General features: G+C 45.6%; 1 long non-coding RNA gene across 1 annotated transcript; it reads right to left on the bottom strand.

The window, feature by feature from the left end:
- Nucleotides 1-9,268: 9,268 nt before the first annotated feature.
- LOC125520101 (uncharacterized) lies at nt 9,269-12,148 on the bottom strand. The gene is made up of 2 exons (XR_007288452.2): nt 11,499-12,148; nt 9,269-11,402 (listed from the first exon to the last, which is right to left on the bottom strand). It is a non-coding gene; the product is annotated as an uncharacterized LOC125520101 (long non-coding RNA).
- Between the last annotated feature and the right edge of the window lie 13,335 nt (nt 12,149-25,483).

Here is a 25,483-nt window from a genome sequence, read left to right as displayed (position 1 = left end):
ACTGATAAGTAGAATACGGCAGAAGAATGAAATTATCAAGTCAAATTGATAGGGAGACGGCAGGCGTCGCCACCAGCATCCTTCCTCATTGATGCCTCTCCCTCACAGATGAAGCTTTATAAGGACATAGGGATGGCATGCATTCATAGTGGAAGTTAAGGAGGACTACAGTGGCAAATATCAATAGAAGAAAAATTGACAGTGGATGAGAAAATAGGACCAAAAAAACTGAAAGATAGCATCAATAAGAATCTGCTTTTAAATTATTTCAATAAAAAAATTTCACACCATCTCACCTTCCCAGAAGGTCCACACAAAGAACCAGAGCCATAACAAAGAACCAAAGCCATAGGTAATGCCAGGTTTCTTTTTCAAGCTACAGGCCCACAATGTACAGAATATATACAGCTTAATTTTCGCAATGAGCCCATGACCATTCACAGTTGCCAAATAGGTATGCTTAAAATCAAGAAGAAACAAAGAAAGTTATTAGGGAAAATCAAGCTGTTTTCTGAAGTATATTCCAAAGGTACTCACTGATCAAATTACTATAATCAAACAGTAGTAGAAGTATCAGACACAGGTGTCATAACAAACACATGCACGATTAGTTCGCAAAATCCAGAAAAAAAAATTGTAGTATTACTTGAATGGCTCAGATTTAACCCACTATATATCACCAAAGTTGGAAAATGCTTCAGGTAGTACTCAAAGTCTTTGGGTACCAAACAACAACAACAACAACAAAGCCTTTCAGTCCCAAACAAGTTGGGGTAGGCACATGGATAGCTAATTTCCATGCACCCCTGCCCATGGCTAGTTCTTTGGTGATATTCCAGCCCTTCAGGTCTCTCCTTACCATCTCTCTCTCTCTCTTTCCCCGCCCAGCAACAAATAGCCGCAACTGGTAACTTGCTGCAGAGCAAGGCCTCCTAGTATAACGACTAACTGTCTAACTGGGAAAAGTTGAATGGAACCAATCATATCTATCTCAGGACATGTTGAAAGATCTCCAACACCAAAGAGGAGGAAATCATCATAGCCATTCAGAAAAGAATAGAACTCATCAACACACAACAGAAACAAATATGCTAAGTTCAGAAGTTAATTTGGAACACTATTCTGACGGCCGTATTATGAAAGAAGCAATTTACATTTGTTCACTTCAGATAAAAAAAGGAGTAACTGCAAGCCAAATAAAAACAGGACAATATAAATTTTCCATTTTGGAAAAGAAGAAAAACATAAGGTAGAAATCCAAGTCAAAAACAATAGTGTGTTCGACATATATAGTTTGTACAACTATACAGGCAAAAACAAAGCCAGCTGAAATCAATCCAAGCTAGGGCGGTTGGCTTCATCGCCAAGAGAAGACATCAATCCAAGTCCAGATGGGCCGTTACTCACATCAACACAATAGAGAGGAATAGAAAAGAAAAAACAGTGCATAGTAGAGAAGGTAAAATCGAATATTTGTAGCGTAGCAAAAGAGGGCTCAGTTCCGCCTTTCATCTTCAAGCCCAACACTCACATCTCTTGCTGCATAATCTACCCATTACAATGTAAAAGAACTGTCCTGGTTATCATTCATCAGAATGACCGTCCAAGGCGCAGAACATCCAACATTAGCAATGAATTGAACAGGCCGCAAGAGAGGTAAGGATGCACTCTAATTTAGGACCCACAGGCCACAGCTGTCTTAATTGCTCAAGACACGCTTATTTCAGCCACGGTCATCATCATCGCCCCTGGTAAGAACTCCATCTCTTCATCACACAGTAGCAAGCATACATCATCCATCCATTAGGCTGGTCGTAGTGGTAAGTAACTTGTCGCATCCATGATATCCATTACAGGCATGCACACATCCATCCTCTTTAATTACTTGTCACATAATCTTTTTTGCCTATGTGGCATGCATGTTACTACTCCCTCCGTTCCATAATTACTGTCGTGGTTTTAGTTCAATTAGAACTAAAACCTTAGTTACTCCCACTATGACTAGTCTCAGTCTCAGGAGCTGCTCATACCTGGCGTCAGCTGACCAAACCTCCCAGTGTGGACGACCCATCAGACAACGCCTTACGGTTCCCAGCCCACGCCACAACCAAATCCAAGGCAATGGAATGGCAGTGGCTGGCAGCACCGTAGAGACGGGGAACTGACGTGGGAGCCACCCGGATGATGGGGTAGCAAGCCGGCAATGAGAGCTTGACTGGTTTGTTGAGAGAGAGAGAGAGAGAGAGAGAGAGAGAGAGAGAGAGAGGTGAGGAGGATTCATACCGAATCCAAAACAAAATGCAACTGAACTGAGCAAAAGAGGGCTCAGTTTTGCATTTCATCTTGAAACCCAACACTCACATCTCTTGCTGCATAATCTACCCATCGCAGTGTAAGAGAACTGCCCTGGTTATCACTCATCAGAACGACCGTCCAAGGCACAGAACATCCAACATCCGCGATGAATTGGACAGGCTGCAAGAGAGGTAAGGGTGGGGTCTAAGGCCAACTCCACCTCAGACACCAATTTTCTGGCACTGTTTAGTCCCACCTCGCCAGGCTGTCTTGATTGCTCAAGACATGATTATTTCTTTCTTTCTTTTTTGCGAAACAAGACATGATTATTTCAACCACAGTCATAATCATCGGCATCGCCCCTCTCTTTTTTCCAAAAAGGAAAAGGATGTTGGACCCCCAAGCAACATGACCATGATATCCATATATACATATATGCATGCATACATCCATCTATCCATAGATCCATCCACCCATCCTGCTCAGGGGCCGCTCATACCTGGCCTCGGCCGACCAAAACCCCGGCTCCGACGACGCATCAGACAACACCGTACGGTTCCCAGCCCACGCGCACAACCGAATCGAAGGCAATGGGACGGCGGCGGCTGGCGGCACGTAGCGGTGGGGAACTGACGCGGCGGACATCCGGACGATAGGTCAGCGATCCGGCAACGAGAGCTCGCCTGATTTGGTTTAGAAATATACTCCCTCCGTTCCGAACCAAGTGTCGTGGTTTTAGTTCACGACACATGAATGCATCCATTCATCCATCCTTCTCAGGAGCTGCTCATGCCTGGCCTCGACCGAACCTCCCGCACGGACGACGCATCAGGCGATGCGTCATCCTACGGTTCCCAGCCGACGCCTCAACCGAATCCAAGGCAATGGAATGGCGGTGGCTGGCGGCACCGTAGCAGCGCTGGGGAACCGAGGCGGCAACGAGAGCTCGGCTGATTCGGTTTAGGATTTACTGGTGTGAGAGTCTGAGAAAGAGAGAGAGATGAGGGGACAGTACCAGATCGAAAGCAAGATGCAGCCAAGCTGCGAGAAATCCATGGACGGCGGCTCAGATCCCGCGCCGGCCCGACCAAGCCCTCGACCGGAGCGCACCACGGGCCCCGCCGCTCGGTCCCCAGCCCGCACGGCCGCGGACGCCCCCCGCACCGGCGGCAGCCCCGAGGGGCCTCCGAGCCGATGCGGCGAGGGGGGCTGGCCCGAGGGAGCGGCGACCCGGCGCGTCCGCCGCTCGGGAGATATGGTTAGAGCGCTCGCGTTGCATGCTCCGCCGCCGGTGGCCTCTCGCACCCGGACTGGTCCGAGCCAGATCCGGGTCCAGGTCCAGGTGTAGATGCTGTAAATAGGGAGCAGTGAAGGGGTCATTTAGCAAAAATAATACTCCGTCGATGCATGGGAGGGGAAGGGGAATGAGAGCGGGGGGGTAGTTGTAGGCGAGGGGAGGGGAAGGATGAGGGCAGGCATGCAGTGGAGTGGCGACTAGCGCACTAGAAATAGACAGAGTGCACGTGTCCTCTCGTGTCGTGGCGGTGCATTTTCTCCGCGAATCTCCATAAAAACCAATGACAGAGAATTTATATGTGCAATGTTTAAATTATATTTAGATGTGCTTTAGCAAAACAGTTTTCTCATGTCGTCGCCGTCAAGACATTGCTTAACTTAGGCCAACCTCAACACGAGCGCCTCAAACAAACGCAGATGTTGTCTTTTTTCGTATGTTTGGAAATACTAACTCTGTTCCAAATTACTCGTCGTGGTTTTAGTTCAAACAATACTTCCTCCGTTTCAAATTACTCGCCGTGAACTAAAACCACGACGAGTAATTTGAAACGGAGGGAGTACTAGATTTGGTCTAGATGTGCTTGAGATTAATAGATGGGCAACAAAGCAAAACACCAAGAATTGGTGGACCAATACATCAAAGCCCAATACTGCATACCAGAAGGCCATGGCTTCACTAACAATGCAGAGAAATTCTAGTGTTTAGAAAGAAATCCGCTAACATTGTCATGCTCATCCACCCCTTCTACATTCTCAAGCTCATCCAGGACGAGTCAAAGCTTTTGGATCACGGCAGGAGGTAGGCATCTGAGCATCATCATGCCGCGCATTTTTGTGTTGGTAGGTGTTCGTGATGTATATACTATCTCTATTGGGCTATGGTGTGGAGCCAATGTGATGTAGTTTGAACCCTCCCTCCCTCACTCCCTCTCTCTCTAATTAATGAATGAGGCAAATCTTTTGCCTTGGTTTCAAAAAAAATATTTTTACTGGGCATTATCTATGTGTATGTATAGCAACACTCAACATGTATATGGCGAGAAAATTAGTCAACATAGCAAAATCCAGGAACAGCTGTAGTTATCAAAAAAAAAAAGAGAACTGCGAACTGCTACACGGACGACGACGGTGGCTAGCCGAAATTCAGACGACATGCCATATCACACCATTTAGGGGCAAGTCAAATCAGCAAGAGACGGTTGGATTAGGCGTCGTGCGTGTGTCATTCGGCAGGACGTCATCTGTCAAGTACTCCCTCTGTAAACTAATATAAAAATGTTTAGATCACTACTTTAGTTATCTAAACACTCTTATATTAGTTTACAGAGGGAGTACTTTTGAAAGAATGCACCCTCTGTACTAAATGTAAGACGTTACTAGGCCATTAAATTCTAGCCCTGCCTAAGCCGGCAATCCGACGCATGGGTTGAGCCGCCCATGGGCACCCGAATCGAATAAATATTATACGTACAGATTGTATGGTACTAGTACAACTGCATCGAGGGCTCATGCGTAAAGCCAAGCCACTGACATTAGGGCCCCGTTTGAAATCTCTCCACTGAGTTGGTGGAGCTCAGTTTTGGCAACTCCGTTAAAGTGAGCTGAAGTCTGGTCCACTCCGGGAGCGGAGAGAAACCGAACGCTCCCTAGGTAACCAAATTTCATTACAAGCCATGACAATTAATATTCTCACCATCTTAATGCTCATACGCACTCACTCAGTTGCATCCAAATATTACGAGCATGTTATCAGATTGACCATGTGAACTACAGCACCGTATATATGACTTGAACATGCATCAGTACAGAGAAGGGCGGACATATAAAAAAGCTTCATTGCTGCTCAAGGCATACTTGTCATTACCTCACCAGAGTACATCATCATAACTCATCAGACTTGGAAGTATCTCATGGTGATATCAAGGTGGTAGTTCATACTCTTGTAGCTTGTGATTATCTAATAACAAGATTTCTAGGCGGCTGGTTTTATTCCTATACATTTCATGAAAATTATGTCGTTAAAGGAAGTAGTAGTTTAAAAATTACCCACTGAAAGCTAAGGAATTAACGACATAGGAGAACAAGATGTAGAGTACACTGAAGTTCAAATCACATACTACTGGAAATATCAACGGTGCATAGAAAGAGGGCAACACACAAGAGGCAAACATAGAAATAGGGGAGGAGTGCTGCAGATTAGGCAGAGCCCCTGTGGGCCCTCGGAGTAAGCATGTAGACACGCAATATCCAACGCGTTCATATGGGCAAAACCCACTCTATATCAGATACACTTGGTGATCCGCGTTGCAGATGCCCTTACACCCCTGTGTGACATTTCAGCATTCAAATGGTTGCTCACAGAAAGCACGCCGTCCCGATTTGCACGCTTCCACCTAGTCGCACAAAACCCTAACCCTAACACATACCATAAATACAAGTGATGGTATCTGATCTCAATACACCTCTGAATGAGCCTTACTCATCATCGCCATCAACAGCACTTTGGCGCAAATCCCACAAAGAGAATAACAGAGAAGCCAATAGTCAAAGAGCGCAAGATGACCAGAAACCACAGGAGAATCAGTAAAAGCAGAAAGAATCACTATATCAGGAGCAAATCATGAACTGGTGGACACAAAAACTGGGACATGTATAAGTAAATGGCTCAGATACACTCCGATCTCAACACTATAACTGAGTTTCTGGTAGAATGACCATGAACATTTATATTTGTGAACGGAGGGAGTAACAGTTAAGAAGGGGAGCCTTGGCGCAGCGGTAAAGCTGTAGCCTTGTAACCTTGAGGTCATGGGTTCGAGTCCTGGAAACAGCCCTGCGCAAGCACCTGCACCGGGCTGCCCTTTAGGGAGCAATAGCTAGCCGCTACACTGGTTACTTGCTGTGACACAAGCCATCCTAGTTTAGCACCAAGTAAATCAATTCAGGTGTTAGATAGAAGCTCTCACAGGGAGGTTATATCATCACAGCCATTCATGAACATGACACACAAAAACAGTAATCTTGACAGCTGAACTTGCCCTATACGACCCTTAAGTTGAAACCAGTAAAGAAGTAAAGAGAAACCAAAAGTACAAACTGATAAGTAGATAAAGAGTACAATAGAAGAATGAAATTATCAAGTCAAATAGCAATTGAAACAAGCAAACTGACCCAGCACCAAATAAGATAGTTTCAAAAACCATCCAAGGGACATCAGAATTATCATAGCCATTCAAGAAAAAGGAAGAACAAAAAAGGAAAAAAAATACAGAAGACTCAAATTAAATGTGGCTGGAGTACTGCTCCTAAAACAACAGAAGTGGTTGACATACTGCAAAACAAACAAAATCTGTGGGAAAATATAAACTTGCAAAACAGTCCTTTGCATCCACCAGAGCATGATTTACCAAAAGAACTGATATCATAACGAACTCTCAACATTTTTCTATTGTACAATGGATGCGAAGAAGCAAGAAATACAAATTCTCAAAAAAGGAAAGGATAACTTCAAATTTTGGGAAGTGAACACTCATTTTTACTCAGAACTTCATTGTCGGGAGGCTCAGAGTTGGCCCATTTATAGAAGGCAGTCATGGTAATTTTGCAACAAGAGATTATAATAGGTAGATACAGGCTTATGACAACATTGTGTTTTTTCACGTATTGGCTTCTATATGTATTAAAATGGTCATCAGCAGAAAGCAAACCGTGCAAATTTTATTCCTAGGCCAGTTAGCAGTTGCGGTGCTGGACCAAAACAGTAGAAAAGAAGTTGACAACTTACCAACTTGAATGTACATCACTACCAAAAAAACCAGTAAAAATTTAATAGGGGTGGTAAAGAAGGACATTGAATATGACCAAAGAACTAGCCATGGACAGGGGAGCGTGAAACTAGCTATACATGTGCCAAAACCATGAGTTGGTTGCGAGATCTTATGGGTTTCAGCTCTAGCCTACCCCAACTTGTTTGGAACTAAAGGCTTTGCTGTTGTTGGTAGTAAAGGAGGACATGCACAGATCATGTTTCGCATATTTAACCCCATGAAAAGGGAGTAAACACATTCAACCACTACCAGTACTAGGACCACCAACCACTGTGAGACGAGCTTGAGCAAAATCCCGAATGCACCGAACTGGTCCCCTCCATGAACAACAAAATCATGAGAAAGCAAACCGAACACCACAAGAGGTGACCTATGTGTTAGCCAATCTTAGTGAGATGGACCAGTGCCACAACCACGGCAATTTATCACACCTATCATAAAAAGGCGATAGGAATAAATAAATGTGTAAACCATACTGTATAGGAGGGCACAGTATTAGTTGAACTGAGAGGGCTCAGATTCGCCTTTGATAGATCATACAACCTAGCCCCACCCTCTTCATTCACCAGATCAACCCCCACCACTGAAGTCAAGCTCTGCTGGTTATCACTCAACAGAATGGCCGTCCAAGACAAAGCCATCAATATTCGGTGAGAATGAAAAGGTCCCAAAAGAGGGGAGAGCGTGTTTTTTATACCCACGGCTCCTCGAATAATCGATACCAGGTTTATTGTCAGCCAAGTTTGATCATCATCTACCCTGATAAATAGATAGATATATCCTTTTGTGCATGCAACAGGTAAGGGTGAAAAGTAGGTTGGATCAGATACAGAACATCTGCAGCTAAGCACAGTATCAGCAGCTGGAGGGTGACACATGGGGAATAGTTCACAAAATCCTGGGAAATTTTGGGGGAGTATTATTTGAATGAATGGCTCAGATTTAACCCACCATGAATCACCAAAGTTAGGAAATGTTCCAGGTGGTACAAAATCCTGGGAAAATTTTGGGGAGTACTATTTGAATGAATGAAGTGATACCATAAACAATAAAATATCTCTCTCCCTCTCCCTCTCCCTCTCTCCAGCAACAAATTGCCACAACTAGTAAACTTGCTGCAGAGCAAGGCCTCCTAGTTTAACGACCAACTGTCTAACTGGGCAAAGTTGAATGGAACCAACCTAGGAGAAGTGAAAGCATCTCTATCACAGGATACATTGAGAGATCTCCAACACCAAGGGGCGGAAATCATCGTAGACATTCAGAGAAGAATAAAACTCATCAACACACAACGGAAACAAATATCCTGTGCTCAGAAGTTAATTTGGAACACTGCACTGATGGCCGTATTACTGGCAAAAAGAAGCAATTTACATTTGTTCACTTCAGAAAAAAAGAGTCACTGCAAGCCAAATAAGAACAGGATAACATAAACTTTCCAAATTGTTTGCTCTGACCAATTACCAATGAACTAAATAGCATAGAGAATCATAACAAAAGGTTTGCTCTGACCAAAACAAATACGAAGGTAATCTGAGCTTCAGTTTATAAAAAACAGAGACATAACAGATCAGAAGGGCAATCGTTAACCAGATGAATTTTACTGTCAATATCTACAAGCATTGGAGGAAAAAAGGGCAATCGTTTGACTCATATATGTATGTACAACTAGAAAGGCAAAAACGATGCCAACTAGAAACCAACCCAAGTAAAGCTAGGGTGGTTCGGTTCGTCACAAAGAGAAGATATCAATCCAGATCCGGATCTCACATCAACACAATAGAGGGGAATAGAAAATTAAAAACAATGTATAGTGGAGAAGAAAAAACTGAGTATTTGTAGCGTAGCAAGAGGGCTCAGTTTTGCCTGTTCGTCTTGAAGCCCAACACTCACGTCTCTTGCTGCATAACCTGCCCATAGCGATGTAATTGAACTGTCCTGGTTATCACTCATCAGAATGACCATCCGAGGCGCAGAACATCCAACATTAGCCATGAATTGAACAGGCTGCAAGAGAAGTAAGGGTGAGAGCTCTCAGGGCATCTCCAATGCCGGCACCCATTTGGGGCCTATTTAGTACCCACATGCCACGGCTGTCCTGATTGCTCAACACATAATTATTTCAGCCACAGGCATCATCATCGCCCTTAAAGAAAAGGTCAACTCCCCAAGCAACATGACCATAACAATCCATCCATCATCCATCATCCATCCATCCATCAGACTAGTCATAGTGGTGAGTAACTTAGACAATCTCAGGAGCTGCTCATACCTGGCCTTGACCCACCAAACCTCCCGGTGTGGACGACGCATCAGACGCCTTACGGTTCCCAGCCACGCCACAACCAAATCCAAGGCAATGGACTGGCGGCACCTGGCAGCACCGTAGAGACCAGGAACTGACATGGCAGCCACCCGGACGATGGGTCAGCGAGGCGGCAATGAAAGCTTGACTGATTTGTTTGAGAGGGAGGGAGGGAGGGAGGGAGGGAGGGAGGAGGGAGAGAGAGAGAGAGAGAGAGAGAGAGAGAGAGAGGGAGGGGGAGGGGGAGAGGGGGAGGGAGGGAGGGAGGGAGGGGGAGAGAGAGAGAGAGAGAGAGAGGATACAAGGATCGTAAGCAAAAGAGGGCTCAGTTTTGCATTTCATCTTCAAACCCAACACTCACATCTCTTGCTGCATAATCTACCCATCACAATGTAAGAGAACTGCCCTGGTTATCACTCATCAGAATGACCGTCCAAGGTGCCAACATCACCGATGAATTGAACAGGCTGCAAGGGAGGTAAGGGTGGGCTCTAATTTAATACCCACAGGCCACAGCTGTCTTGATTGCTCAAGACATGCTTATTTCGGCCACAGTCATCATCATCGCCTTTGCCTACCAAGCAAGATGACCCTGATATCCATAAATACATACATACATACATACATACTCCCTCTGTAAAGAAATATAAGAGTGTTTAGATCATACTCCCTCCGTTTCTAAATATAAGCCTTTATAGAGATTCCAATATGGACTACATACGGAGCAAAATGAGTGAATGTACATGCATGCACATGTCCATCCATCCATCCCCATCAGCCTCAGGAGCTACTCATGCCTGGCCTGGACCGAACAACCAAACCTGATGACGCCCCAGATAACACCGTACGGTTCCCAGCCCACGCCACAGCCAAATCCAAGGCAATGGAACGGCAGAGGCTGGCAGCACCGCAGCAGTGAACTGATGCGGGCACCACCCAGATTGGCCAGCGAGTAGGCAATGAGAGCTCGACTGATTTGGTTTAGGGTTAGAGGTAGAGGGGTGGGGGGTATATGTAGCATAGCAAAAGAGGCTCAGTTTTGTCTTCCATCTTCAAGCCCAACCCTCACAATCTCTTGCTGCATAATCTACCCATCACGATGCAAGAGAACTGCCATGGTTATCACTCAACAGAATGACCGTCCGAGGCACAAAGCATCCAACATCAGCGATAAATTAGACAGGCTGCAAGAGAGGCGAGGGTGGGCTCTAAGGCCAACTCCAACGCAGACACCGATTTTTCGGCTCTGTTTAGTACCACCACGCCACGACTGTCTTGATTGCTCAAGACATGATTATTTCAGCCATCGTCGTCGTCATCATCATCATTGCCCCTCTTTTTTTTTCCAAAAAAGGAGGTTCAACCCCCACACCAAGCAACATGACCATGATATCCATACATACATACTCCCTCCGTTCCAAAATAGGAGTCGTGGTTTTAGTTCACGACACATGAATGCATCCATCCATCCATCCTGCTCAGGAGCTGCTCATGCCTGGCCTCGACCGACCAAACCTCCCGGCTCGAACAACGCATCAGACAACAGAGCACGGTTCCGGCCCACGCCACAACCGAATCCAAGGCAATGGAACGGCGGCGGCTGGCGGCTCCGTAGCGGTGCGGAACTGACGCAGCGGCCACCGGGACGATGGGTCAGCGATCCGGCAACGAGAGCTCGCCTGATTCGGTTTCGGGTTAGGGTTAGGGTTAACTGGTGTGAACTCGGCGCGCGCGAGTGTAGAGAGAGAGAGAGAGATGGGGGATAGTATACCGACCCGACCAAGCCCTCGACCGGAGAGCACCACGGGCCCCGCCGCTCGGTCCCCAGGCCGCGCCGCCGCGGACGTTCCCCAGCACCGGCGGCATCCCAGAGGGGTCGCCGAGCCGGCGCGGCGGGAGGGGATGGCCCCGAGGAGCGGCGACCCGGCGCGTCGGCCGCTCGGGAGCCTGGCCGGCGCCGGCGGGTTCCTCCATCATCGCAGCCGTCCGGGGAGGGACGCGGCCCCAGCCGACGCGGTCATCGGCCACGGGGAGCGGGGCTGGCGCGGCGGCGGGATTCGGTCAGATCTATCTGATTCGATCCGATTAGAGCGCTCGCATCGCACGCAGCCATGCCGCCGGTGGCCTCTCGCAGCCGGACTGATCCGAGGTAGGCAGCTAGCTAGGGTTGGTTCGGCGGCGACGGAAGAGGAGAAGAGATGGATCCAAATCCGGATGGATGGGTGGGATGGATCCAAATTAAGGGGCTGTTTGGATTGTGACTAATGTTTGTCATATGTTGCCATATTATTTTTGTTATATTTGTCACACTTGTCTAACTTTAGTTGCTTAAATTGTTAGCCACACTTTGGCTTGCCTAAAGGAATCTTGCCACATTTTTTGTGTCTATAAAATGTGGGGTTCACTTCTCATTAAAAAATTCTTGCCTTAGGTGTGGCTGGAACCAAACACCCACCTAACTTGGTCAAACTTGCCTAAGATGATATGTGGCAAAGTGTGGCAAGATGTGACTAGAAACCAAACAGCCCCTAAGTTTCTGATGAAAATGGCCATTTAGGCAAGGTAACCCGAGGAAGCCTGCGAGGGCCGAATGAGGGGGGGTGAAGGAAATATGCCCTAGAGGCAATAATATTGTTATTATTTTATTTCCTTATATCATGATAAATGTTTATTATTCATGCTAGAATTGTATTATCCGGAAACATAACACTTGTGTGAATACATAGAAAAACCAAACGTCACTAGTATGCCTCTACTTGACTAGCTCGTTAATCGAAGATGGTTATGTTTCCTAACCATAGACATGTGTTGTCATTTGATTAATGGGATCACATCATTAGGAGAATGATGTGATTGATATGACCCATTCCATTAGCTTAGCACCCGATCATTTAGTATGTTGCTATTGCTTTCTTCATGACTTATACATGTTCCTATGACTATGAGATTATGCAACTCCCGTTTACCGGAGGAACACTTTGTGTGCTACCAAACGTCACAACGTAACTGGGTGATTATAAAGGAGCTCTACAGGTGTCTCCAAAGGTACATGTTGGGTTGGCGTATTTTGAGATTAGGATTTGTCATTCCGATTGTCGGAGAGGTATCTCTGGGCCCTCTCGGTAATGCACATCACATAAGCCTTGCAAGCATTGCAACTAATGAGTTAGTTGCGAGATGATGTATTACGAAACGAGTAAAGAGACTTGCCGGTAACGAGATTGAACTAGGTATTGAGATACCGACGATCGAATCTCGGGCAAGTAACATACCGATGACAAAGGGAACAACGTATGTTGTTATGCGGTCTGACCGATAAAGATCTTCGTAGAATATGTAGGAGCCAATATGAGCATCCAGGTTTCGCTATTGGTTATTGACCGGAAACGTGTCTCGGTCATGTCTACATTGTTCTCGAACCCGTAGGGTCCGCACACTTAAGGTTTCAATGACAGTTATATTATGAGTTTATGCATTTTGATGTACCGAAGTTTGTTCGGAGTCCCGGATGTGATCACGGACATGACGAGGAGTCTTGAAATGGTCGAGACATAAAGATTGATATATTGGAAGCCTATATTTGGATATCGGAAATGTTTCGGGTGAAATCGGAATTTTACCGGAGTACCGGGAGGTTACCGGAAACCCCCGGGAGGTATATGGGCCTTAGTGGGCTTTAGTGGAAGAGAGGAGAGGTGGCCAGGGCTGGGCCACGCGCCCCTCCCCCCTAGTCCGAATAGGACAAGGAGAAGGGGGCGGCGCCCCCCTTCCTTCTCTCTCTCCTCTTTCCCCCTCCCGAATCCTATTCCAACTAGGAAAGGGGGGAATCCTACTCCCGGTGGTAGTAGGACTCCTCCTGGCGCGCCCTCCTCCTGGCCGGCCGCACCCCCCCTTGATCCTTTATATACGGGGGCAGGGGGCACCCCTAGACACACAAGTTGATCCACGTGATCGTATTCTTAGCCGTGTGCGGTGCCCCCTTCCACCATAATCCTCAATAATATTGTAGCGGTGCTTAGGCGAAGCCCTGCGACAGTAGTACATCAAGATCGTCACCACGCCGTCGTGCTGACGGAACTCTTCCCCGAAATTTCGGCGGTCAAGAACTTAGCCTCTCTCAACTTTAGCACGTCCTCCTCCGTGACGGAGGAGGGCATCCGTTGGCCTTGAAGGTCGGAACCGGACATTGTCGAAGGTCCGAGGCGCCCGGAATCTGGAGCCTAGGGTGTTGGAACTCGAGGCGACGGGCGAACTTGTTTTGGGATTGGAGAAAAGGATAAGGCCCTGGTCTCTTTGTAAGAGGCTGAATACCAGGAGCCCTCCCCGTAACCGTTTGGGTCTCGCCTTTAATCGAGAAAACATGCTAACGGGCACGATTGGGTTACCCACGTCCGTATTGATGAGAATCCCGTAAAAGGGGGGTACACGATCTCTGCTTTGACAAGACGTGCCAAGGAAACCGCCTCGCAAAACACGCTGAGGTGGAAAAGTGAAAACAATTCGAATAAAGGACTTGGCCGTAGTGTGATGACGCACTGCGGAATACGTCAGCAGATTTGATTTGTGTTAATATTATTCTCTCTATGGCAATATGTGGAAGCTTATTTTGCAGAGCCGGACACTACTCTTGGTGTTTACAATCTTCTATGAAGGACTTGGAGGAGGAACCCGCCTTGCAATGCCGAAGACAATTTGCGCGCTGGACTCGTCGTCATTGAAGCCTGGTTCAGGGGCTACTGAGGGAGTCCTGGATTAGGGGGTGTTCGGGTAGCCGGACTATACCTTCAGCCGGACTCCAGAACTATGAAGATACAAGATTGAAGACTTCGTCCCGTGTCCGAATGGGACTTTCCTTGGCGTGGAAGGCAAGCTTGGCGATGCGGATATTCAAGATCTCCTACCGTTGTAACCGACTCCATGTAACCCTAACCCTATCCGGTGTCTATATAAACCGGAGGGTTGTAGTCCGTAGGCAATCAACTCCATAGATAACAATCATACCGTAGGCTAGCTTCTAGGGTTTAGCCTCCTTGATCTCGTGGTAGATCTGTTGGGTTTCGTAGTAATTTCAAAAAATTTCCTACGCACACGCAAGATCATGGTGATGCATAGCAACGAGAGGGGAGAGTATGATCTACGTACCCTTGTAGATCGCACGCGGAAGCGTTATATCAACGCGGTTGATGTAGTCATACGTCTTCACGTCCGACCGATCCAAGTACCGAAAGCACGGCACCTCCGAGTTCTGCACACGTTCGGCTCGGTGACGTCCTCGCCTTCTCGATCCAGCAAGAGGGGCGAAGTAGTAGATGAGTTCCGGCAGCACAACTGCGTGGTGACGGTGTTGGTGAAGAACAATTTCCGCAGGGCTTCGTCTAAGCACTACGAAAACTATGACAGAGGATAAACTAGAGGAGACGGGGTTGCCGGCACACGGCTTGGTGTTTCTTGATGTGTCCTTTGTGCTAGCCCTGCCCCTCTATTTATATGTTGAGCCCTGGGGTCGAAACTTGGAGTAAAAGTCTCCACAAAGTCGGTTTCATCCGAAAGGCAAGAGTCCTTCTCGGACTCCAGGGCCAGACGCCAGGGTTCCCGGCGTCTGGACCCAGACGCCAGGGACCCTGGCGTCTGGCCCCTGGACTCCGCAAAACTTTCTTTTGCGCTTTCCAAAAACCTTGTGGGCTTTCCCCTTTGGCCCAAATAACGTGTTCTCGTACCCAAACATTTCGGGTAACATCCGGAACCCCTTCCGGTGATTTCCGGAACCCTTCCGGTGACCAAACACTATTATCACATATATCAAACTTTATCTCCGGACCATTCCGGAGTTCCTCGTCATGTCCGTGATCTCATCCCGGACTCCGAACAACATTCGGTCACCAACATACATAACTCACATAGTACTATATCGTCAACGAACGTTAAGCGTGCGGACCCTACGGGTTCGAGAACTATGTAGACATGACCGAGACACGTCTCCGGTCAATAACCAATAGCGGGACCTGGATGCCCATATTGGCTCCTACATATTCTACGAAGATCTTTATCGGTCAGACCGCATAACAACATACGTTGTTCCCTTTGTCATCGGTATGTTACTTGCCCGAGATTCGATCGTCGGTATCCAATACCTAGTTCAATCTCGTTACCGGCAAGTCTCTTTACTCGTTCCGTAATACATCATCTCGCAACTAACATATTAGTTACAATGCTTGCAAGGCTTATGTGATGTGCATTACCGAGAGGGCCCAGAGATACCTCTCCAACAATCGGAGTGACAAATCCTAATCTCGAAATACGCCAACCCAACATCTACCTTTGGAGACACCTGTAATGCTCCTTTATAATCACCCAGTTACGTTGTGACGTTTGGTAGCACCCAAAGTGTTCCTCCGGCAAACGGGAGTTGCATAATCTCATAGTCATAGCAACATGTATAAGTCATGAAGAAAGCAATAGCAACATACTAAACGATCGGGTGCTAAGCTAATGGAATGGGTCATGTCAATCAGATCATTCAACTAATGATGTGATCCCGTTAATCAAATAACAACTCCTTTGTCTATGGTTAGGAAACATAACCATCTTTGATTAACGAGCTAGTCAAGTAAAGGCATACTAGTGACACTCTGTTTGTCTATGTATCCACACATGTATTATGTTTCCTTTTAATACAATTCTAGTATGAATAATAAACATTTATCATGAAATAAGGAAATAAATAATAACTTTATTATTGCCTCTAGGGCATATTTCCTTCAAGATCTACTCTTGTACTACCCATATCATCAATATTAATCAAGCAGGACGTAGGGTTTTACCTCCATCGAGAGGGCCCGAACCTGGGTAAAACATCGTGTTCCCTGCCTCCTGTTACCATCCGGCCTAGACGCACAGTTCGGGACCCCCTACCCGAGATCCGCCGGTTTTGACACCGACAATGGTTTAGAGAAACCTAAGCTGTCATTTGTTAAAAGGTTTGGGGCTGCGACGCTTATGTGAAAAGTTTCAGGCTGATAAGCTCGAACCCAAAGCGGATAAATGCATCTTCATAGGACACCCAAAACAGTTGGGTATACCTCCTGTCTCAGATCCGAAAGCAATAAGGGATTGTTTCTAGAATCGGGTCCTTTCTCAAGGAAAAGTTTCTCTCGAAAGAATTGAGTGGGAGGATGGTGGAGACTTGATGAGGTTATTGAACCGTCTCTTCAACTAGTGTGTGGCAGGGCACAGGGAGTTGTTCCTGTGGCACCTACACCAATTGAAGTGGAAGCTTATGATAGTGATCATGAAACTTCAGATCAAGTCACTACCAAACCTCGTGGGATGACAAGGACGCGTACTACTTCAGAGTGGTACACAATCCTGTCTTGGAAGTCATGTTGCTAGACAACAATGAACCTACGAGCTATGGAGAAGCGATGGTGGGCCTGGATTCCAAAATGGCTCGAGGCCATATAATCCGAGAGAGGATCCATATATGAAAACAAAGTGTAGACTTTGGAAGAACTACTTGATGGTCGTAAGGCTGTTAGGTACATATGGATTTTAAAAGGAAGACGGACAATGATGGTAAGTATCACCATTAAGAAAGCTCGACTTGTCATTAAGATGTTTTCCGACAAGTTTAAGGAGTTGACTACGATGAGACTTTCTCACTCGTAGTGATGCTAAGAGTCTGTTGGAATTATATTAGCGATTACTGCATTATTTATGAAATCTTGCAGATAGGATGTCAAAACATTGTTTCCTCGACGATTTTCTTGAGGAAAGGTTGTATGTGATACAACCGGAAGGTTTTGTCAATCCTGAAAGATGCTAACAAGTATGCAAAGCTCCAGCAATCCTTCTAAGGACTGGAGTAAGCATCTCGGAGTTGGAATGTATGCTTTGATGAGATGATCAAAGATTTTGGGTGTATACAAAGTTTATGAGAAACTTGTATTTCCAAAGAAGTGAGTGGGAGCACTGATGAGTATATGTTGTTGACATATTGTTGATCAGAAATGACGTAAAATTTCTGGAAAGCATATAGGGTTATTTGAAAAGTGTTTTTCAATGGAAAGCCTGGATTAAGTTACTTGAACATTGAGCATCAAGATCTATAAGGATAGATCAAAACGCTTAATGGTACTTTCAAATGAGCACATACCTTGACATGATCTTGAAGGTGTTCAAGATGGATCAGTCAAAGAAGGAGTTCTTGCCTGAGTTGTAAGGTATGAAGTTAAGACTTAAAACTCGACCACGGCAGAAGAAAGAGGAAGGACGAAGGTCGTCCCCTATGCTTTTGTCATAGGCTCTATACGGTATGCCATGCTGAGTACCGCACCTGATGTGAGCCTTGCCACATATTTGGCAAGAGGGTACAAAGGTGATCTAGGAGTAGATCACCAGATAGCGGTCTAAATTATCCTTAGAGGAATAAGGATATATTTCTCGATTATGGAGGTGATAAAGAGTTCGACGTAAAGAGTTACGTCGATGCAAGCTTAACACCTATCCGTATAGCTCTGAGTAGAGATACCGGATACGTATAATGGAGCAACAATTTAGAATAGCTCCAAGTAGAACAGTTATTTAAAATGTCTCCAAATGTAGCGTAGTAGTCGCATCTACAAGATGACATAGAAATTTGCGAAGTACATACGGATCTGAATGTCGCAGACCCGTTGACTGAAACCTCTCTCGCAAGTATAACATGATCAAACCCAGAACTCTTTGGGTGTTAGTCACATGGGGATGTGACCTTGAGTGTTAATCACATATCAATGTGAACTGGATTATTGACTCTAGTGCAAGTGGGAGACTGTTGGAAATATGCCCTAGAGGCAATAATAAATTAGTTATTATCATATTTCCTTGTTCATGATAATCGTTTATTATCCATGCTAGAATTGTATTGTTAGGAAACTCAGATACATGTGTGGATACATAGACAACACCATGTCCCTAGTAAGCCTCTAGTTGACTAGCTCGTTGATCAATAGATGGTTACGGTTTCCTGACCATGGACATTGGATGTCGTTGATAACGGGATCACATCATTAGGAGAATGATGTGATGGACAAGACCCAATCCTAAGCCTAGCACAAGATCGTGTAGTTCGTTTGCTAAAGCTTTTCTAATGTCAAGTATCATTTCCTTAGACCATGAGATTGTGCAAATCCCGAATACTGTAGGAATGCTTTGGGTGTGCCAAACGTCACAACGTAATTGGGTGGCTATAAAGGTACACTACGAGTATCTCCGAAAGTGTCTGTTGGGTTGGCACGAATCAAGACTGGGATTTGTCACTCCGTGTGACGGAGAGGTATCTCTGGGCCCACTCGGTAGGACATCATCATATGCGCAATGTGACCAAGGAGTTGATCACGGGATGATGTGTTACGGAACGAGTAAAGGGACTTGCCGGTAACGAGATTGAACAAGGTATCGGATACCGACGATCGAATCTCGGGCAAGTACAATACCGCTAGACAAAGGGAATTGCATACGGGATTGATCGAATCCCCGACATCGTGGTTCATCTGATGAGATCATCGTGGAACATGTGGGAACCAACATGGGTATTCAGATCCCGCCGTTGGTTATTGACCGGAGAACGTCTTGGTCATGTTTGCATGGTTCCCGAACCCGTAGGGTCTACACACTTAAGGTTCAATGACGCTAGGGTTATAGGGAATAGATATATGTGGTTACCGAATGTTGTTCGGAGTCCCGGATGAGATCCCGGACATCACGAGGAGTTCCGGAATGGTCCGGAGGTAAAGATTTATATATGGGAAGTCCTGTTTTGGTCACCGGAAAAATTTCGGGTGCTATCGGTAACGTACCGGGACCACCGGGAGGGTCCCGGGGGTCCACCAGGTGGGGCTACCTGCCCCAGAGGGCTGCGTGGGCCAAGTGTGAGAGGGGACCAGCCCCAGGTGGGCTGGTGCGCCCCCCCCACCAGGGTCTAAGGCGAAGAAAGAAGGGAAAAAGGGGAAACCCTAGGCTCAGATGGGCCTAAGGCCCACCTAGTGGTGCGCCCCCCCTCTCCCCCCCTTGGTCGCCCCCCTAGATGGGATCTAGGGCTGGCCGCCACCCCTAGGGGTGGAAACCTAGGTGGGGGCGCAGTCCCTCCCTTTCCCCTATATATAGTGGGGTTTTGGGCTGCCATACACATGAGAACATCTCCTTCTTGGCGCAGCCCTACCCCTCTCCCTCCTAGTCTCTTGCGGTGCTTGGCGAAACCCTGCTGGAGTACCACGCTCCTCCACCACCACCACGCCGTCGTGCTGCTGCTGGACGGAGTCTTCCCCAACCTCTCCCTCTCTCCTTGCTGGATCAAGGTATGGGAGACGTCACCGGGCTGCATGTGTGTTGAACGCGGAGGTGCCGTCCGTTCGGCACTAGGATCATCGGTGATTTGGATCACGACGAGTACGACTCCATCAACCCCGTTCACTTGAACGCTTCCGCTTAGCGATCTACAAGGGTATGTAGATGCACTCTCCTTCCTCTTGTTGCTAGATTACTCCATAGATTGATCTTGGTGATGCGTAGAAAATTTTGAATTTCTGCTACGTTCCCCAACAAGAGGTTTGGAGGAGGCCGCTCGTGGAGGGAAGCGGTTGGAGGGGAGCATAGACCAGCTGTGGTGGCGGCGATTTGTTCCTGTACTCGTGAACAAGCAACTGATAGACTAGCTAGCTCCTGCATTTTACTTATTTATACCCACTAATAAAGGGGTTAGTGCTTCCGCTCATCCGCCATAAAATTGTTCCCAAAGTTGCAAAACATTACCCAATGATGCCACCTGTAAGTGACAAAAAACATTTTACACACGGAAATCCCCCCGCCTGGGCCGGCTCACAGAGTAAGGACCTCCTATACAGAGCTCTGCATGCTGGGAGAAGACGCAGCGTGGACGTTTAGGCCGCCCATGTGCGGGCGTCCAGTGTTTTTTTAATTCATTTATTTCTTTTCGGTTGTTGCTTTTTCTACTTTAAATTAATTAGGACTCTAGAAAAGTTTCAAAATTTAAAAAGTTGAGAATTTTAAAACAAAAGATTCAATAAATCATAAAAAACTTGTGGATTCCAAAAATGTTTATGATTTAAAAAAATATTCAAAAATGGTCAGTATTTTTTCCAATATTTTGAAAAAGGTTCATTTATAGAAAATGTTTTAATTAAATTCAAAAAATGATTACCAAAAAGTTTTGAAAATATCATGAGTTTTGAAAATGCCCAAAAAGTTTGGAAACAATTTGTGAATTAAAAAAACAGTTTCTTGATTTCTAAAATATTCGTTGACTCAAAAGATGATCATGCATTTCAGAAAACATTCGTTATATAAAAAAACTACGAAATTAAAAAAATCCACTATTTCCAAAAAAATGTTCGTCGATTCTAAAAATGTTTTCTGATTAAAAAAAGGTTCACACTTTTGATAAAAGTATTTGCAAATATTATAAATCTTAATGAATTCAAAAAATATTGATGATTTTAAAAAGTTCACAAATAAGTAAAAATGGTCACGGATTTTAAAAATTATTCACGATTTCAGATATCTTCATGCATTTTGAAAATGTTCATGATTTTCATAATTTGTTCACGATCTCACAAAAATATTCAATTTTTTGAATATTTTTATGTAAAGTAAAAAAATAAAAAATAGGAATAAATAAAAATAGAAAAGACGAAGAAAGAAGAAGAAAAAACAGAAAAAAAAGAGAGAAAACCTCTGAGGAAGAAATGCAAAAATCCCAAAAATAGGATCAAAGATACGAGGGGGTACACGCTAGGTCGCTACGCATCAAATAGGAAACCCCGCCGCAGTAGCACTGGAAATATACGTTTTAGATAGGGGAATCCGCCCACCTAGGACGTCAAGTGCAATGAGAAAGAGAGTGATATTGTATCTCGGTGATGCAGCAAAATACGGTCATAGGCATTGGAGATTATGATTATTTTTTCCCTGTTGCAACGCACGGGCCCTTTTAGTAATATTTGTTAATGGGGAAGCGAGGAGACCGGGTAAGGTGTTGCTGCTTTCAGACTCGTATATGCCAGGTGTCACCGCGCTCGAGGTGGTCTCCCATTTTTTTCCTTGGATGAGCAATGAACAGTTGAATCAGGCAGACGATTTGCCGTCCAGATTCTGAAAATCACACACGAGCTGATACACATGAGCAGGGGCGGAGTTGGGCCCCGGGCACCCAGGGCCCAGGCCCGGGGCGTGGAAATTCTAACAGGCTACTATATATGTGTGTTTTTTCTGCAGGCCCAGGGCATGGAAAAGAAGAAAGCCCAAAGCTTGATGGGCTGTCTCGGCTGGAAGGATGAAACGGACGCACCAGGCCACGATCTAACTCCGACGTTCAGCTCGTCGCAAAAAAAGGGAAACGTCCAGCGCTCGCTGCCGCCACGACCTAACTATCGTCATGCACGACGACACGAGCACGATCGCATCGCGCCGTGACTCCAGCGCTCGCGCCGTCGTCCACCGGCCGCCTCCGCCCCTCCCACTTTCCTCCTGCTCCCGAGCTCGCGGCCACTGTCCTCGACTCCTCGTGTCCTACGTTCGCTGGCGTGGACTGTGGAGCGCCATCTGCTAGTCTGCTGGCTGCTTGATTGCCGCATCATAGTATTTTGGGCGATGATTTTCTGGTTTCCCGTGATGCTTTCCACTTGTAGTTCTGTCCCACGTTCTACAATGTTAATGTGAACTGAAATTTAATTGACATAATATGTCTGTATCAATGTATGTATACAGAATACAGTCATATATGCAGGGTGTTGTTGAACTCGAAGTGTTAAGCTGATGTAATGGCCAATTTCATTTGATATTGTAGAAAAAGAAGATGAAGAGATTTTTTTCACCAGTGTCTGCCATGGGGGTGTCTACACCTATCATTTCAGATGGAGGGAATCAAGCTGCTGAGGGGACAGAATCAACACGACAGACAGAAACAACCGTAGATCTATTCACAAGTATTAATGATGATGATATTGTGTATCGCTTTCAATCATATAGGTCTCGCAAAGGGCATTTACCTCGTCGAAGTGGTAAGGTTTAAGATTTCTATCAATGATAATTGTATCACTCAATGTTTATGCCATTTCTTATGAAATTTTGCTTTTGATTTCATGAAGGTGTTGGCTCTTCTTCCACTGTTGATGAGGTTATGCGAGGCACTGATGAAGCAAACCATTGATTTGGTACTCTTTTTATCACGTACTGTTCTTTGTAGTTTTTTTTTCATGTTTTTATTAAAAAATTGTAATTATGTTTTTATATATTTAGTTGTACCATTAAGCATTGAGTTTAAATTCTAAATTTTTTGTGCGATTAAACCATATTATGTATGGGGTATCCTTTGTGATAGCTAAAAGCCTTATGGACGTTATGTTTTTCCCTCGTGGTGAAATTTTTTTTGGGCCCGGGGCTTGCTTCAATCCTGACTCCGCCACTGCACATGAGCTACAAATACCAAATCCACATGGTTGGGGGCTTGGAGCCGACAACCAGTACTACTAACTGAACATATACTGTCTTAATCGGAACCGTTCTCGTGTACTAACTGAACCTACAGTGCTAAGACTAAACTCTGGTCGTATGAACAGCTCCACTATAAATTGCTAACACTAGTAACATATTGTACAGAAGGCCCATCCTACAGTAAGACCATCCGAAGCTACGACTGAATGCCCCCATTTCATGTATCAGGTCCCAAAAATTAACTTCATGCCTTCATCTGTAAGACTGTAGTACTGCTGATGATTCATGTCAACTAAAAGTAATGAATTGCTCATCTGAAGAGACGGTTTTTCAGAGAGAAGCACAGCCAGGAACTCGGGGTAATCATCACGAGCATCCCCAACCTTTCCCTGGAAGAAGTGAATTTCAATCGGCGATCGCTGCAACTCCTATGAAAGTCTTTCCCAAATGAATGACTGAAAAAAGTTCGGCATATTTTCGGCAGGAATAGAACGGACGGGAACACTTGAAACATGCAGACGACTTGCCGTCCGGATCTTAAATTGCATATAGGAGTGGTGCTGATTGGCTCCCAATACCAAACTCACACTATGGACCCGACAGAATTGGGCAGGCACAAAAGGGAATACCAAACTCACATTGTGGATCCGACAGAATTTTTGGCAGGCACAAAAGGGAACAACGTGCATGCCAAAACTTATTACCCCTAGAGTGGGCACTGGTTCCCAGATTAACATTTGGGAGGACCCTTGGATCTCTTCTAGCGAAACCAGGAAACTTGTTACCCCTAGAGGAGGAATTATGTTAACAAAGGTGGAAGATATAATCGACCCCCACACGGGACAGTGGGATGAGGCACTATTGCATAGTGTGTTCTCACCAGTGGATGTGCACAGAATACTTCAAATCCCCCTCCATGTTGAAACTATGAAAGATTTTGTGGCGTGGCATTATACGAGATCTGGAACTTTCTCAGTTTGTTCGGCATACCATGTGGAGTTCGATCATCAGTTCGGACGTCATTACGCAAGCTTGAATAGCCCAGGGAGTGCTCAGTTGAATGCAGTTTGGAAAGAATTATGGCAACTTCGCCTTCCAGGGAAGATCAAACATTTTGGCTGGAAAGTATTAAAGGGGGTATTACCATGTTACGGTGTTCTCGCAGGCAGACATGTACCCTTAATCCCGCAATGCCCGCTGTGCAAAATTGGTCTAGAGGATATCCAGCACTGTCTATTTACGTGTATCCGTGCATCTGAAGTGTGGGCTGCTCTAGGACTATCGGAGGTGATTGAACAAGCTGCTCGGCAAGACCGATCCGGCTCTATCACCCTAGATATATTGATTCGGCTGCGCACAGTGACACATACCATACCAACAGCCGAATTTATTTTGGTGGCCATGTGGTTCATTTGGTGGCAAAGAAGGCAACGTACAAGAGGGGAGACAGTACAGACACCGGATCAAACAGCTATTTCTATTCAAGTACTTGCCATAAATTTTGTTCGTGCTCATTCACCAAACCAGCCTATATGTAGGATTGATCATGTATGGAAGAAGCCAAGTGCGGGAGTTGTAAAAATCAATGTCGATGCATCATTTCATGAGGATAAGTTCACAGGAGCTTGCGGAGCTGTTGCACGAGATGACCATGGCAAATTTCTGGGGGCAACAACTCATGTCCTACCACATGTGTCTAGTGCAGGTTCAGCTGAATTATTTACTATTCGATGTGGTCTGTACCTAGCAGCGAAACTGGGTTGTATGAAGCTTATCATCGAGTCTGATAGTTTGACTGCGCTGGAGGCCATATCTGATCCTAATGCCTACATGGGAGTGGATGTCCCAATCATAGCAGAATGCTCCCTCATGTCAATGGATTATACTTCTATCAGTTTTGATTATTGTACTAGAGAGGTAAACTTCATAGCGGATGGTTTAGCAAAGCACTGTTTCAGCATTAGTAAATCAGAAGAGTGGGAGACCATCGTCCCTGACTTTATTCTCCATCATTATGTAAACGATCTTGCTGTTATTTGAGGAATAAAGTTATTACGCTAAAAAAACAACAACGTGCATGCCAAAAACAAGAAGAAACTTTCGTAGAGTGTAACTACTTGGCAGAAATCTTATCGATTTGGGGCGTAGGATACCAACACATAAGCTCTTGCTAAGGCAGGTCCAAAATGGGCAAAGAGCACTCGACCGAAAGGCTGAAAAATCACTTCATACAAGTGACCGAAACATTAAGCAAAAAAAAAAATGACATTGT

Source organism: Triticum urartu, chromosome 7A (assembly GCF_056163025.1).
Source record: "Triticum urartu cultivar PI428250 chromosome 7A, HENAU_Tu73, whole genome shotgun sequence".
In the NCBI taxonomy this organism is placed as follows: Eukaryota; Viridiplantae; Streptophyta; class Magnoliopsida; order Poales; family Poaceae; genus Triticum; species Triticum urartu.
This window is presented reverse-complemented; position numbering and strand designations above follow the sequence as displayed.